The sequence below is a fragment of the Panthera uncia genome, chromosome B4 (assembly GCF_023721935.1).
Source record: "Panthera uncia isolate 11264 chromosome B4, Puncia_PCG_1.0, whole genome shotgun sequence".
Classification (NCBI taxonomy): domain Eukaryota; kingdom Metazoa; phylum Chordata; class Mammalia; order Carnivora; family Felidae; genus Panthera; species Panthera uncia.
In genome coordinates, this window is record NC_064809.1 from 62,010,841 (window position 1) to 62,025,550 (window position 14,710).

The 14,710-nt window shown below is 46.1% G+C and overlaps 1 pseudogene; it reads left to right on the forward strand.

Moving 5' to 3' along the window:
- The first annotated feature begins 279 nt into the window (after positions 1–279).
- LOC125920401 (40S ribosomal protein S20-like) lies at positions 280–662 on the forward strand (annotated as a pseudogene).
- Positions 663–14,710: the final 14,048 nt, after the last annotated feature.

The window sequence follows — 14,710 nt, forward strand, 5'->3', positions numbered from 1 at the left end:
TGCCTTTCATTCCTCTCCCCATACATTTGTTGTCTGACAAACTTCTACTCAACCTGCGAGTCTTGATACTTTCTCCTCAGGCCTTTTTCAACCTTCTGATGTAAAGTAGGTTTCTTGGGGTATCTGGCTCGCCCAATTGGTAGAGCATGCAACTCTTGATCTCAGGCTTGTGAGTTTGAGCCCCACATTGGGTGTAGAGATTACTTAAAAATAAAATCTCTGCTGACTCACAGCTGTTCACTCTGGCCGAGGAACAAGTCAGGAAGCCAGGCCGCAGCCATGGCTTTTAAAGACACCAGGAAGACACCTGTGGAACCAAAGGTGGAGATTCACTGAATTAGAATTACTCTAACCAGTCACAACATAAAATCTTTGGAGAAGGTATGTGTTGGAGAAGGAGACTTTATCAGAGGCACAAAAGAAAAGAATCTCAGAGTGAAAGGACCAGTTTGGATGCCTACCGAGATTCTGAGAATCACTACAAGCAAAACTCCTTGTGGTGAAGGTTCTAAGACTTGGGATCGTTTTTAGATGAGGATCCACAAGCGACTCATTGATTTGCACAGTCCTTCTGAGATTGTCAAACAGATTACTTCCATCAGTATTGAGTCAGGAGTCGAGGTTGAAGTCACCATTGCAGATACTTAAATCAACCTTTTTAATAAATTATCAGTTAAAAAAATTAAAATAAAATCTTAAAAAAGTAGTATAGGTCTCTCATAATTTCTTCCCATAACTTTCCTTTATAATACTATAAATTGTAGTTATACATTTACTAGAGTATTTATTTGTTGTTGAATATATGTTCCCCCATAGACTGAAAGCTCCATGGGAGCAGAAATTACATGTCTTTTGTGTACCACTACTCATCCTTACAATGCACCTGAGACATAATAGGCCCTTAATAAATATTTGTTGAATGATGAATAAATTAATATCTTCCTGATAGGCATATTACACTGTGAAAACAGACATCAGAGCTTGACACCAGTAAATATTTATGTCATATAGCTTGTGTAGGTCCACCTTGCTAGGATTCTAGACTCGTCAACTAGTCTTTTTCTTTTCTTTCTTTTTTTTTTCAATGTTTTTTCAATTTTTTTTTTTTTTTTTTAGAAAGAGAGAGAGAGAGTGCATGCATGAGTGAGGGGCAGAGGGAGAGAGAGAATCTTAAGCAGGCTCCGTGCCCAGCACATAGCCCAATGCAGGGCTCGGTCTCACAACCATGAGATCATGACCTGATCCAAAACCAAGAGGTGGATGCTCAACTGACTGAGACAGCCAGTCACTCCATGTCAACTAGTCTTTTAAAAAAAAAAATTTTTTTTAACGTTTATTTATTTTTGGGACAGAGAGAGACAGGGCATGAACAGGGGAGGGGCAGAGAGAGAGGGAGACACAGAATCCAAAACAGGCTCCAGGCTCTGAGCCATCAGCCCAGAGCCCGACGCGGGGCTCGAACTCACAGACTGCGAGATCGTGACCTGAGCTGAAGTCAGACGCTTAACCGACTGAGCCACCCAGGCGCCCCTCAACTAGTCTTTTGATAGTCCTCTCATTTCTAATGGAAATCTCTTCAGGTCCCCGGGGGCATAACAAAGTCCAGCTGAGCTTCAACACCAAAATTCCTGATTGAGTGGCCCCTATATAGAGATACATGCCTCAGCCCCCCAAAGTGTCACCAAGTATTTTTCAGAGTCCACTTCTCTTTTCCACCCAGCCCCACTGCTCCTCTGGGAGGATGTCCTCCTCCTTGGGGGCTCTCAGGGGGTTCCCACAAGGTAAAGCCCTCAAGGTTCCCTTAATGCTCTGTCTCTTTTATCTTCACTATGCTGCATGAATCTCCTAGGACTCCTTTCCTTCCAAGTCATAGAACCAACTCCAACTTGTCCGAACACAAAGCGGGCATGATTAGTGTCGTGACCCTGGAAGAGCTGGGGCTGAGCGCTGGGAAAAGCTAGAAGCAAGAACCTCTAAGCTATCTGGCCTTGGCTCTCTGTCCCTCGTCTCAGCTCTTTTCTTCCTCTTGGCTTCATTTTCACCTCCTGCAGATAAGTTTTCTCCATGTATTTGGGGACATAGCTGCAGCAGGTCTGGGGTTTCATGCACAAACCCCACATCCCAGAGAGTAAGGGCTTTCCCTCTATTAGCTCTACGTAGAAAAATCTGAGGGAGGACATTACTTGCCCTGCTTGAGTGACATCTCAGTGCTGTGCAGCTGGGGGTATGGAGTCACAGGTGTAAAGGGCTGGGCAATAACACTCTCCCACGGGAGGAAATGAGCAAGGAATACTACCAGAAGAGGGGGAAAAAGTGTATGAGGTGACATTAGAATGTCTATTACACTATGTTTTATGTGTACAGCAGTGAGGCTTCCTGTTATGGGTTGAATGGCTATGGGTTGAATTGAAAAAGACATGTTGAGGGAGTGCCTGGCTGCCTCAGTCAGTAGAGCATGTGACTCTTGATCTCAGGGTTGTTGAGTTCAAAACCCACATTGGGCATGGAGTGTATTAAAAAAAAAAAAAAAAAAAAAGATACGTTGAGGTCCTAATCCCCCAGTACCTCAAAATGCATTTTTTAAAGTAGGCTTTACACCCAGCACACAGCCCAACACAGGGTGTGAACTCATGACCCTGGAGCTGAGATCAAGAGTCCAATGCTGGGGCACCTGGGTGGCTCAGTCAGTTAAGTGTCCGACTCTTGCTTACAGCTCAGGTCGTGATCTGACAGCTTCATGGGTTTGAGCCCTGCATCAGGCTCTGTACTGACAGTGCAGAGTCTACTTGGGATTCTCTCTCTCCCTCTCTCTCTGCCCCTGCCCAACTTGTGCTCTGTTTCTCTCAAAATAAATAAATAAATAAACAAATGAAAAAGAGTCTCTAAAAAAGAGAGAGAGAGAGTCCAATGCTTAAGTGACTGAGTCACCCAGACACCCATTAAAACGTGATCTTATTTGGAAATAAGGGCATTGCAGATATAATTAGTTAAGATGGGGTCACACTGGAGTAGTGTGAGCCAGTAATCTAATATAACTGGTGTCCTTATAAGAAAATATTAGTCATGATACTTGTTAAACAATAATAGGAAGGGAGATTTCATTCCGGGGTATTATGGCAGTAGGTGTAGAGACCACTGCAATGGGGTTTTGGCAGGAGAGAGATTAATCTTGACCCGGAACACAAGGCAAAGTGGGAATTTATAGCCAGGGAGCAGGGTGGGGGTCAGTGGATGGACAATTACTAGGAAAAAACATCAGAGGTAAGGAGGGAATTTTTTGCTAGGCTAACCTAACAGGATTCTTGCTGCAGGCGGCCCAGTGGAGGCAGACATCACCTGGGGGGGGGGGGGGGTGACGGAGGATGACAGACCCAATCAGATGTTGAGGGTGAAAATTCTGGCTAAAATGGGGTGACCCAAAGAAGGACATGGAACTAGGAAGTTGAGGCCCTGTTGAGAAGAAAGTTGGGAGCCTGACTAGAGTGTGGTCAGGGAGAACACTGTGTAAAGAAGGAGGCACAGAGATTGGAGTGACGCATCTATATGCCAAGGGACGCCAAGGATTGCCACCTGTCACCAGCAGCAAGGAGAGAGGCGTGGAACAGATCGTTCCACCGTGCCTCAAAAGGAACCACCCCTGCCAATGCCCTGATTTTGAATTTCTAGCCTCCAGAATTGTGAGAAAATAAATTTGTGTTTTCTTAAGCCACCCAGTTTGTGGTACTTTGTTACATAGCCCCAGGAAGCGAACACAGGGCCCCTTTTCTAACTCTGAATGGCCTTTTGTCAGAATCACATAGAGTTTCTCATAAAACCTCCCTATACCTTTTGACCAGCTTCGGACTATACCTGACTCCCTGTGGGAGTTCAAAACCAATTCCGGGGGGCGCCTGGGTGGCTCAGTTGGTTGAGCGTCCGACTTCGGCTCGGGTCATGATCTCACAGCTTGTGAGTTCGAGCCCCGCGTCAGGCTCTGGGCTGACAGCTCGGAGCCCGGAGCCTGCTTCGGATTCTCTGTCTCCCTCTCTCTCTCTGACCCTTCCCCGCTCACGCTATGTCTCTCTCTCTCTCTCAAAAGTAAATAAACGTTAAAGAAAAAAATAAAAAAAAAAAACAAAAAAAAACAATTCCGGGACTCTGAAAGTGGTTAACGCTACTCCCATTGTATCAGCTCCACTGTGGCCACTTCTCTCCTCTACCCAGCAACCACCGTCCCCCAAGGGGCATGCCCACCGTAAGCTTTGGCTCACACAGGAATGTTCTGCTATGGGTCTCTTTTACTGGCGGGGGGGAGGGGGGGGGAATTCTTTGATTAGGCTGACTCAATCCCTTTAAAGTTGGGCAGTTGTATTTTTCATTGGGAATGAATAATGTGGCATTCTCTTTTATATATTCCTATCTTTGAGCTTCATTAGTGAGTTAGTATCTGAGTCCTGTTTGGGCTACTGATTAAGATTCTGCATCTGCGAAGGTGAGAACTAAACTTCCTGGCCCTGACTGAAGGCCAGGTGGCACCCACCTCCATGATATCCCATTGTTTCTTCCCATTGAAGTGTCCTCACGGATGAGTTGGACTCTGGTTATAGAACTCTTTCCTGTCAGAGGACCATGCCCCTCAGTCCTAACTGAGGATTAGAACTAAATGCGGCTGTTTATCTACATTATCCCTGAAAGCTGCTGTGATTTTATTTCATCTCAAATTTATTTTTATGCTATAGAAAATAAAACACCCCCAATAGATTAACTCTACTGTTATTTAGTGGTAGCTTCAAATCCCCAAGAAGACTTGTCCTTGGGCATAATGTTTTTATACACTAAGTAGTTATGAGCGTCTGTGTGCATGCATGGATGTTTGGCTTCAAATGAGTGGCTTTTACAACGTGATAACCTTGTGCCATATGTTGGGCAAATATCTTGGCCATAATTCACAGGCAACTGACAGATTAATAGATCCTCTGCCGTTCTCATTGTGGAGACTTTGTGTTAGTGGCCTTTGTCTACCATGGATCTGACAGAGGGGAAGGATTAGCTCACTGACACTGGGAACACAGTTGACAAGGGATTTTGTGAAAACAAAGCCAAACAAATGAGGCAGCGTCCATAGGCACCTGGCTGAATAAATTAAACTTGATTGAATCCTCTATTATAATGATGACAGGAAAGGAGGTAAAATATGCCTTTCCTAACGAGCTTCTTTAAAATCATTTACTATTTAAAACTTGCTTTTCCAGGAAAGCAGAAACTTACTTAGCAAGACACCTTCAACTGGGTCTTTAAGGCTCTTCAACTGGCACTGGGCCCCCAGAAGTATAGTGCACACTTCCTGAAAGCATAGTCACTGGAAGTCGTTGCTTCAAAGCCAATGCTACAAACGAACTCAGTGCTCTTCTCCCCTTGGCCTGCCCTGGCTTCTGAGTGGCCACATGGGGATGGGCTCCATGCAGGAGAAATTAACTGTATCCAGAAGGGAAAAGACTGATTTGAAGTAACGGTCTAAAAAGGACTATGAAAATAGAGACAAAATAAGTCTAGATTCTATAAGAAAGATGAAGAAAAAAAAATAACACCAAGGTTTACTACTAAGCTTGGTGTAAATACTGTACCGTTGAATTTAACATTATCTCGGGGCTTTTCCTTTGCTACAAGTTGGCATTACTAGCCAGCATGAGGCACCCAAATGGAAAAGTACAAAGGAAGAACATTTTTCATTTTGTCAAAATGAACACATATGTGATTACACAAGTGCCCTGTGAAAAGGTGAGAGTCTGCATAGTGTGATTTTAATAGAGTCACACTTGTCCAAATAGAAATTCCTATCAACCCGCCATTGTGTTCTCTTCCCACAGATAGTGTCCGCCAACAGAGAGACCCCCGGCAAAAGCCAGCGGTGTAGGTTCCAGAAGGATAGCGTTGAAATACGCTGGGATTAAAATGTTACCTAGGAGTGGAAGGAGTAGCTGAGGTTAGCTTTTACCCTTCAGCGAATTAGAGTCGACCAGAGAATTAGCCATTCATCTTGGTAGACAGGGGACTGATGTTTGATTTCCGTGTGGGATTGGGGTGCACACCCCAAACAGGAAGTGACCAAGGGTCATACAGAATAGAATAAACAAAGCCAGAGAGGCAGAGAGAGGCAGCGTGCGTGGTGAGAATACTTACTGAAACTGCCTCAGAAAACTTATTACTGCCATTTCCCAAGCTATATCATTTTTTGGCAAATTACCTAAATTTTATGGGCTTTAGGGTCCTCATCTGTAAAACTAGGGTCATAATACCACTGTCATAGGACTGCTGTGGAAATTAAATAAGATAAACATAAACCTGAACATATGAGACCAGGTTTGCATTTGGAAATATAAACTTCATACTTGCTTTGTTACAGGATAAGCTGCAGTTGTAAAGGAGAACCAGTTAGGAAGTGTAATGGGGCACCTAAGGAAGGTTCTGAACTGTGGCCAAAGGTGGAGACTGCTAGGTTAACTGATTAATAAAAGTCTTGCTCCATATAACTCTCATGATCACTGCTGGACCTCAACTGGAGCTTTTGGCAAACTTGTTTATTATTATTTTTTTTAACGTTTATTCAGTTTTGAGAGACAGAGGACGGAGTGCAAGTGGGGGTGGGGCAGAGAGGAAGGGAGACACAGAATTGGAAGCAAGCTCCAGGCTCTGAGTTGACACCACTCTCATGAACCGCAAGATCATGACCTGAGCTGAAGTCGAACGCTTAACCGACTGAGCCACCCAGGCGCCCCTTGGCAAATTTGTTCTGTAAAGGGTCAGATAGCAAATATTTTAAGCTTTGCAGTCCATACCCTGTTGCGACTACTCATCCCAGAAAAGCACAAAAGCATCCGTGGACAATGAATGAATGAGCTTGACAGTGTTCCGATAAAACTTTGTTTTTTTTGAACACTTACATTTGAATTTCATATAATTTTCAGGTGTCACAAAATTTTATTCTTTCAAAATTTTTTGAACTATTTAAAAACGTGAAAACATTTCTTAGCTCATGGGTCATACAAAAACAGGTGGCAGGGGGAGGCAGGTAGGAGCAGGGCTGAAGTAGACAAAGGGATCAAGAGTACACTTACTATGGGGTACCTGGGTGGCTTTGTTGGTTAGGGGTCTGGCTCTTGATTTCAGCTCAAGTCATGATCTCAGGGTTTGTGGGATCGGGCCCCGTGTCGGGCTCCATAGCATGGAGTCTGCTTTGGATTCTCTCTCTCCCTCTCCCTCTGCCTCTGCCTCTTCCCTGCTCACACATTCGCTCTCTCTCTCTCTCAAAATACATAAACTTAAAAAGAATATACTTATCATGATGTGAGCACTGAGACATGTATAGAAATGTTGAATCACTGTATTGTACACCTGAAAGTAATATGACACTGTATGTGAACTATACTTCAACTAAAAAAATAAAAGAAATAACCAGGTGGCAGGGCTGGATTTGTCCTAGGGGCTGAATGAAGTTTGCTGACCTCTGTTCTGGACACTGGATTATTTTCTTTATATTCATTATCTCCTTTAATTCACATATCAACCTGATGAGATAATGTCAGGAAGGGAACTCATGATGGGGGCACTTTGCTCTCCACGGTGACAGCCAGAGCAGAGGCACAGAGACTGGAACACAAGCATGACAAACACCTTACCACCTGGGAGTCAGTGGCAGGTTCAGGCACATCCATTCCTTGGGCATTTGAGCAGCTGGTTTCCACAGCATTTCTCCACAACAGCAGCAGAGTCCGATCAAAAACCAGGAAGCCAGCGGTCCCCTAGCATCGCCCTCAACTTTCTCCTACTCTATCTCCTGCCAAAAAGACAAATAAAACGAATGTAGCACTTTTTCAACTAGACATTAACAATCTTTAGCTTCCTGCATTTTCAAGGAAAAATTACAAAGATTGTTGACGTCTTTTTTTCTTTTTTGAAATGTACAAGAACTTGGGCCACCTGGGTGGCTCAGTCGGTTGAGTGTCTGGCTCTGGACTTCGGCTCAGGTCATGATTTCACGGTTCATGAGTTTGAGCCCTGCATCAGCTCTACACTGATAGTGTGGAGCCTGCTTAGGATTCTGTCTCTCTCTCTGTCTCTGTCTCTCTCTCTCTCTCCCTCTCTCTCTTCCCCTCTATTGCTTGTGCTGTCTCAAAATAAATAAACTTAAAACACACACACACACACATGAAGCCATTATTGAACACTTACTACTACTACTACATGCTTCGCACAGCTTATTTAATTTAATCTCAGAACAATAGAGGGAAACAGCTTATTAGTACACCCAATCAGAGGACGAGGCCTAGTTTGGGTACCCAGCCAGGATCAAATACAGTAAGTGGCAGATCTGTCACCCCCAAGTCCGGGTCCTTCCTGTTATCATACTATGACACGTCTAGAGCACAGTTGATGGGTATAATCTTGTTAGCGACATGAGCAGCTGAGCAGAAAGCAGTCACAGAAGGAAGGCCAAGAGGAAATCTGCCCCTGAGTGCCGGAGGAAGGCGGACAGGACAGAAGCACACGCCAGAGGTGCAATGTTATTAGAAACTTCTTAACTAGAAAGAGGTGTGTTCATACCCAGGCGTGTCTTTAAAAAATTTTATCCATCCAGCTTGGACACAACAGACACGTTGGTAGATTGGTTGAGGGGATGGGGGATGGAGGGTGGTAGGAAGTGTGCCTGGGGGGTCTGGGGCAGTTGCTGCCCTTGTATGTAGAGCTGACACAGGGTAACAGAAGGGCCACCAGGAGGCCAAGGGCACTGTCCTTTGTCTAACAAAGGGCAGGAGAGTGCACAGGAGCTCAGAGGACAGCGCTGTTATCTGCCCCAAGGGAGGTGCCACAGAGCACTCTGGGAACCCAGAGGTAGCACCTCATTCGGATCTCAGGGTTGAGTCAGATAGCGAGTGGCCTGTGGGTTGAGACACCAGAAAATGAAAGCAGCCAGAAGTACTTGCATTCTTTTTCTTTTCCTTTTTTTTTCCCCCAGGGGACCCACACCCATGTCCTCCCAGAACAGTTCAGTTGGCTGCAAATAAAGGTGGAGGAACTGGGCAGTTCAAAGCAGAAGGTGGCTCTCCCTCCCACCTTTCATTCAGAAAACCCACAAAAGTGTAGCCTGAGGGTGTGTGTGTAAGGAGCAAGGAGTGACTCCACCCACTCTCGAGTAGAGGGCAGTGGGCCCGAAATGTGAGTGTGTGCGCGTGCACACAAGTGTCTCTGGGAGGAGAGGGCAGGGAGGCTTGGCTCCAGCGGGCCAGAGGGTCTTCCTGGGGTTACAGCTGCACTTTGGGGCTATCACTGTGGACACTGTGGCTGTACAAAAGCGTGGCCAAAGCAGAGCAGGGATTCAGAGTCTTGAGAGGGAAAATAGTAGGATATGTGTTAAATAAACACCAGGATTCCACTGATAGGACACAAAGCAGGCATTAACATCAAGTTAACATCCTACTATCCTCTCTTCCTTTTCCTGGTAGAGCCCATAATCTAGGGGTGCAGACATGCATAGATCCCTAATTATAATACTAAGGGCTAAATACTGGGGATGACAGGTGGAGATACCATTGGCCCTATAACTCAGAAGGGCACTGAATTGGTGTGGAGGAGAGGCAGGGGTCCAGAAGTCTATTTGTTATCTATTTCTGTGTAACAAATTAACAAAAACATAGCTGCTTAAGACAACAAACATTTATTATCTCACAGGTTTTTTTTTGGGGGGGGGGCGGTCAGGAATCCAGGCATGGCTTAACTGGCTGCCTCTCGTGGCTGAAGGTCTTCCATGAGGTTGCGGTTAATGCTGACTGCTGGGGTGGCCATCTCATCTGAAGGCCCAGCTGGGGGGGGGGGGGACCCCTGTGTCAAGCTCACTCACATCACTGCTGGAAGGATTCAGTTCCTCACAGGTTTTTGGCCGGAGGCTTCCCTCTGCTCCTTGTCACATGGCCTTCATCACAGAGCAGTTCACAACAAGGCAGCTTCTGCCACATTCCTTTCTTCAGAATCCCAAGGGCTGGATATGAGGAGCCAGGGATCAGTGGGGGCCACCTCAGAAGCTGCCTGTCATAGTACCTGAGCTAAGACCTGCAAAGCAGACAGGAGTCAGCTAAGCAGGAGAGAAGGCGTGGAATGGCAGGTATGGGAAGCCTGCAGCTATAATTCAGTGTGGCCTGAGGAGAGTGTGGCTCACCTGGGTGGAGACAGTGATGGAAAGGCCAGCAGGGCCTAGAGGCTATAAAACCCTTTAACCCAGATTTGCAAAGAAAGACTCTCTCCTGGAGGGATGGAAAGCTTAAAGCTAGAGGCTACAATTTAAGATTCAGCTCCCCACTGCTGTGGGGAGAATGGACTGGAGGGAGTAAGAGAAAGAGGGAGGCCATCAAGGGTTTGAACTAAGGTGGTGACTGGAGAGACAGAGTCTAGAAATATTAGAAGTTGGAATCTGGGGGTGCCTGCCTGGCTTAGTCGGTTGAGTGTCTGACTTCAGCTCCATTCATGATCTTGTGGCTTGTGAGTTCAAGCCCCACATCGGGCTCTCTGTTGTCAGCATAGAACCTGCTTCTGATCCTCTGTCCCCCTCTCTCTCTGCCCCTGCCCCACTTGCTCTTTCTCAAAAATAAATATAAAAAAAAAAAAAAAAAAAAAAAAAGCTGGCTCACCTTTAAAAAAATAGTAAGTTGGAATCTCTTAGATTTGGGGACTGATTGCTTACTCTCTGTCTTCCCCTTCTGGAATACAAGTGTTTGGAGGGCACGACTTTTTGTAGTTTCTGTTATCCCCAGTGCCTAGAATAGTGGTTTTAAATGAATGAATGGGGTTACCCCCACGTTTCTAGCTTGACTAATGTGGTAGAGCCCTTCACTGAGATAAAAAACACAAAGAACAGGGGCACCTGTCTGGCACAGTAGGAAGAGTGTGTGACTCTTGATCTTAGGGTCGTGAGTTCGAGCACCATGTTGGGTGAAATTACTAAAACAAAACAAAACAAAACAAAACCCAAAACAAACAAAAAACCTCACAGAAACAACATAGCTAGGGATGTAATATTTGAGAAACACTGAGTCTGAGGTGCTTTGTGGGATATCTAACAGTAAATGCTTGGTAGGTAGTTGAAATGTGGGGACCTGGAGACTTCCCAGTGAAACAGTGAGAGGTGAAGATCTGAGAGTCACAGCACCTTATGCCAGTTGTGGGAGCGGATTCTATGGTGCCTGGTCCGTTACCTCAAGTATCCAGGACACCTTGAAGAGCAGCAGGGCTTAAGAAAGCACAGGAAGAAAGGCCAACTGTCATTCACAAAAGAAAGTCCAAAATATGCTGCCACAGGGAGAAAGCAGGAATCTAGGAAAACCAGAGGGGACACCGATTGTTGAAAACAATGGCATCATCTGGCATCAAGTGTTAGGTAAGGAAGGACTGAAGGGTTCAGGAAGTTCAAGCCCTGGGTGGGTGGCGATGGAGGTGAAAAAAAAAAGAGTATTTTCTGGAAATGCAAAGCATTATTTAACATTTTGGAAGTTAAAGCTGCCATTTCCAAATTTCACTAAAAGACAAACAAAATAGGGGTGCCTGGGTGGTTTAGTTGGTTAAACGTCCGACTCTTGGTTTTGGCTCAGGTCACGATTCCATAATTCATGGGTGAGAGCCCTGCTCTGACAGCGTGGAGACTGTTTGAGATTCTCTACCCCCACCCCCAGCCCCTTCCCTGCTTGCTCCACAAGCATGAGTTTCTTTAAATAAAAACAAACAAACAAAGACAGGCAAAATAGATTTAGCATTTAGACAACAGTTTCCCAAAACTGGCTTTTATAGCAGCAACTTAAGAATCACCGAGGAGGTTTTTCAAAACTACTAGTTTCTGAGTATGTCCCAGCCCTACAAAAATTAGTCTCCCAAGAGGGAGGGAAAACTAATTTTTTGAAAGCCGCCAAGTGATTTTGAAGTGTGACAAGGCTTTGAAATCATTCACTGAAACCTCTAAGAACCCCTGGTTCGCATTTGGCTTGAGCCCTTTTAGAAGAATTAAAGTGGCAGAAAAGTTCATAGATTGCTGTGAGAAGCTGATGGTTAAATTTAAGACTTTAATAGGAAATTTAAAGTAATCAAGAAAATAAACTCCCCCACAGTTAAAAACAAACAAACAAACAAACATAAAACACATCCTGTATGTTTATTATTAGGAAAATGCTGAGGACTGTAATTAGGACTATAAATTTAGTTGACAGTAAATGAGAGCTAGATTAGTAAATAAAACTGCTTGTAAACATTGGCAAATCAGTTATCCTCTCGGGTGTGGTTTATAAAAGAACCTAGCGGATATCGTAAGAGCTGGGGAGCGGCTCAGACTGGGGGAGAAGCGCCCACCGTTTCACAGCCCACAAAAGCTCTAGGGACCACCATCTCCCGTTGTCCGGGGAAAATGCCACAGGTACCTTCTCCCCATTCCCGGAGCACGGCCGGAGATGCAGTGGCCTCCATTTCCTCACAACCTTCCTTTGTCCCTGGCAATCTAACTTTGATCCTCGAAAGTCCATTAAACGCCCTTTCCAGGTCCTCAGGGACCACAGGCCTCATAAGCGCTACAAACACATAGCAGCCTTTCCAGAAGGAAGTCTCCAGAGCCCTGGGAAGCCTCTTGCTCACTCCCTCCCCGCCCCACTGCCAGCCCCATCTTCAGGGACTTCCCTCCCACCGCCTGGAAACAGGCTTCAAACTTCACCCCTCCCCCCTCCCCCTTTCCCTTGACGTTAAAGTGAACTAGTTTTCCCACTTCTACTTTTTCTTGCTGTCCTTAAAGATAATTACACAGGGTTTTCATTTGTTTTATAACATTTACTCCTCATCAGGAAATGAAAATAACAAAAAATAACAAACATAGGGAAGCTAGTAAGTCACAGCTTCCCCTCCCTTGCTCAGGGGAAGCCTCTGGAGCAAGGCTCAAATGTGTTTACATCTTCTGGTCAAATCACACCAGACCATTGGAGCCCTTTGGTTTCACCTCACTGGGCAGAATGTGCCTGCTGTCACGGTCTCCTTTTCCACACAGGATTTCTCGGTGCTCCTTAAGAATATTTCTTTAAAGTCAGTCCAATCTCCACCTAATTAGTCCACAAAGAAATGCAAATAAAATGGGATATCATTTTTATCTTATCAAGATGGCAAAGAAAAAAGACAGACAGAAATAAAAACGAAGGCCGATGATACCGAGTTTTGGCCAGCTTGCTGGGAAGCTGACTCACTCATTCTGGCGCGGCTGGAGGGACTCTGAATCAAGAGTCTTACACATGTGCATACCCTTCAACTCAGTAATCCCACTTCGAGGAAAATATCCTGAGGAAATAATCAAGAGATGCAGTCAAGGATTTATGCACAGAGGATATTCGTTGCAGAGCCATAATTGAGAAAAACTGGCAAGGACTTAGGTGCCTCCCAGGTGGGGCTTGGCTCCGCAAATCCTCCTACATCCCTATGATGGAACGGGGCTCATTCGGCTGTGCAGTCATCCGCTCGGCAAATATTTATTAGGGAACTTCTCTGCATTAGGCACTTGGGCGGGTAAACAAAACAGGTAAGCTCCCAGGCCCCCCCCTGGAAGATGCACCCCCTAAAATTCGGGACCTCGGAAAGCAATTTGAAATTGTTGACATTGTTTTGGGGGGACGCAGGTTCCACACTGTATCACCCCCACTCTCTCACCGCCTGCCATAAGCAGTTACCGATTCCAAAGAGTATCTCGTTCAGCGGCTCTCCCAGGTCGACCTCTCCTTTTCAAAAGCAGGTCCCGAGGCGCTGGGTAACCTGATCACGGCGGAAAGAGCCGCGACGCGGAAGTCTTCCGATTGGTTTCCCGTTCCAGGAAGTTGCAGACTTCGGGCAAATCGCGTCGCCTCTGGGACTGTTTCTAATCAGAAGAATGAAAGAAAAGGCCGAACCAACCCTTCAGGTTGTCTGGGTCTACTGATTTTTGGCCCGGGGACGGAGCCATTCGTGGGTGGGGGAGTCCTAACCCGCGCTGGAGGGAGGGAAGGCGGTGGAGCCCTCCACGGTGTCTGCGTTTGTCATGGAGAGCTCTAGAACACAAAGAAGCCATGGACCACCTAGACTGGAGGGTGAAGGCGTCCGCACACAGCCGGGCTTCGGGGCGTGGGGTGGGGGCCGCAAGCTCAGAGCTCCCCCGCGCTCAGCTTTCCACCCCCCGCAGCGACGCCAGCCCCGCGGCGTCCTTGGCCTGAGTTGCTCCTTAATATTAACACCTAACCGCTAACAATCACCGGCGCTTCTAGGTGCAACACATTGTGTAGGCGATTTGGTCACCTCTCCCTCGCGCAGGGAAAGTATGAGGTCTGTGCTGCTACTCCCATACTTCCTAAGGCAAAACAGGCTTCGGACGGTTACAAGAGTTAAACGAAGTCACGTGGCTAGCCCCTGGGCCTGAGCGCTTCACCTCGTTACAGGACAGGATAGTCTTTCTCTTCCTGAAAGAGCAGTGGGACAGCCTCCCGTTTTATTCCTCGTTCCAGTTACAGAAGACAAGGAACAGGGGTCGTAATGGTAGTTAGGGCTTGTTGCTTACCGACTGGGAGCCTGAGAGAACTAAGTCACGAGCAGGGTTGCCACAGTTTACAAGTGATCTTAGAACCTACCAGAGCCCTCTGCTTCCATTTAGAAACTCCCTTTCTCCCCTGCAGCGCCCTTCCCCCCGCCAGGGTGA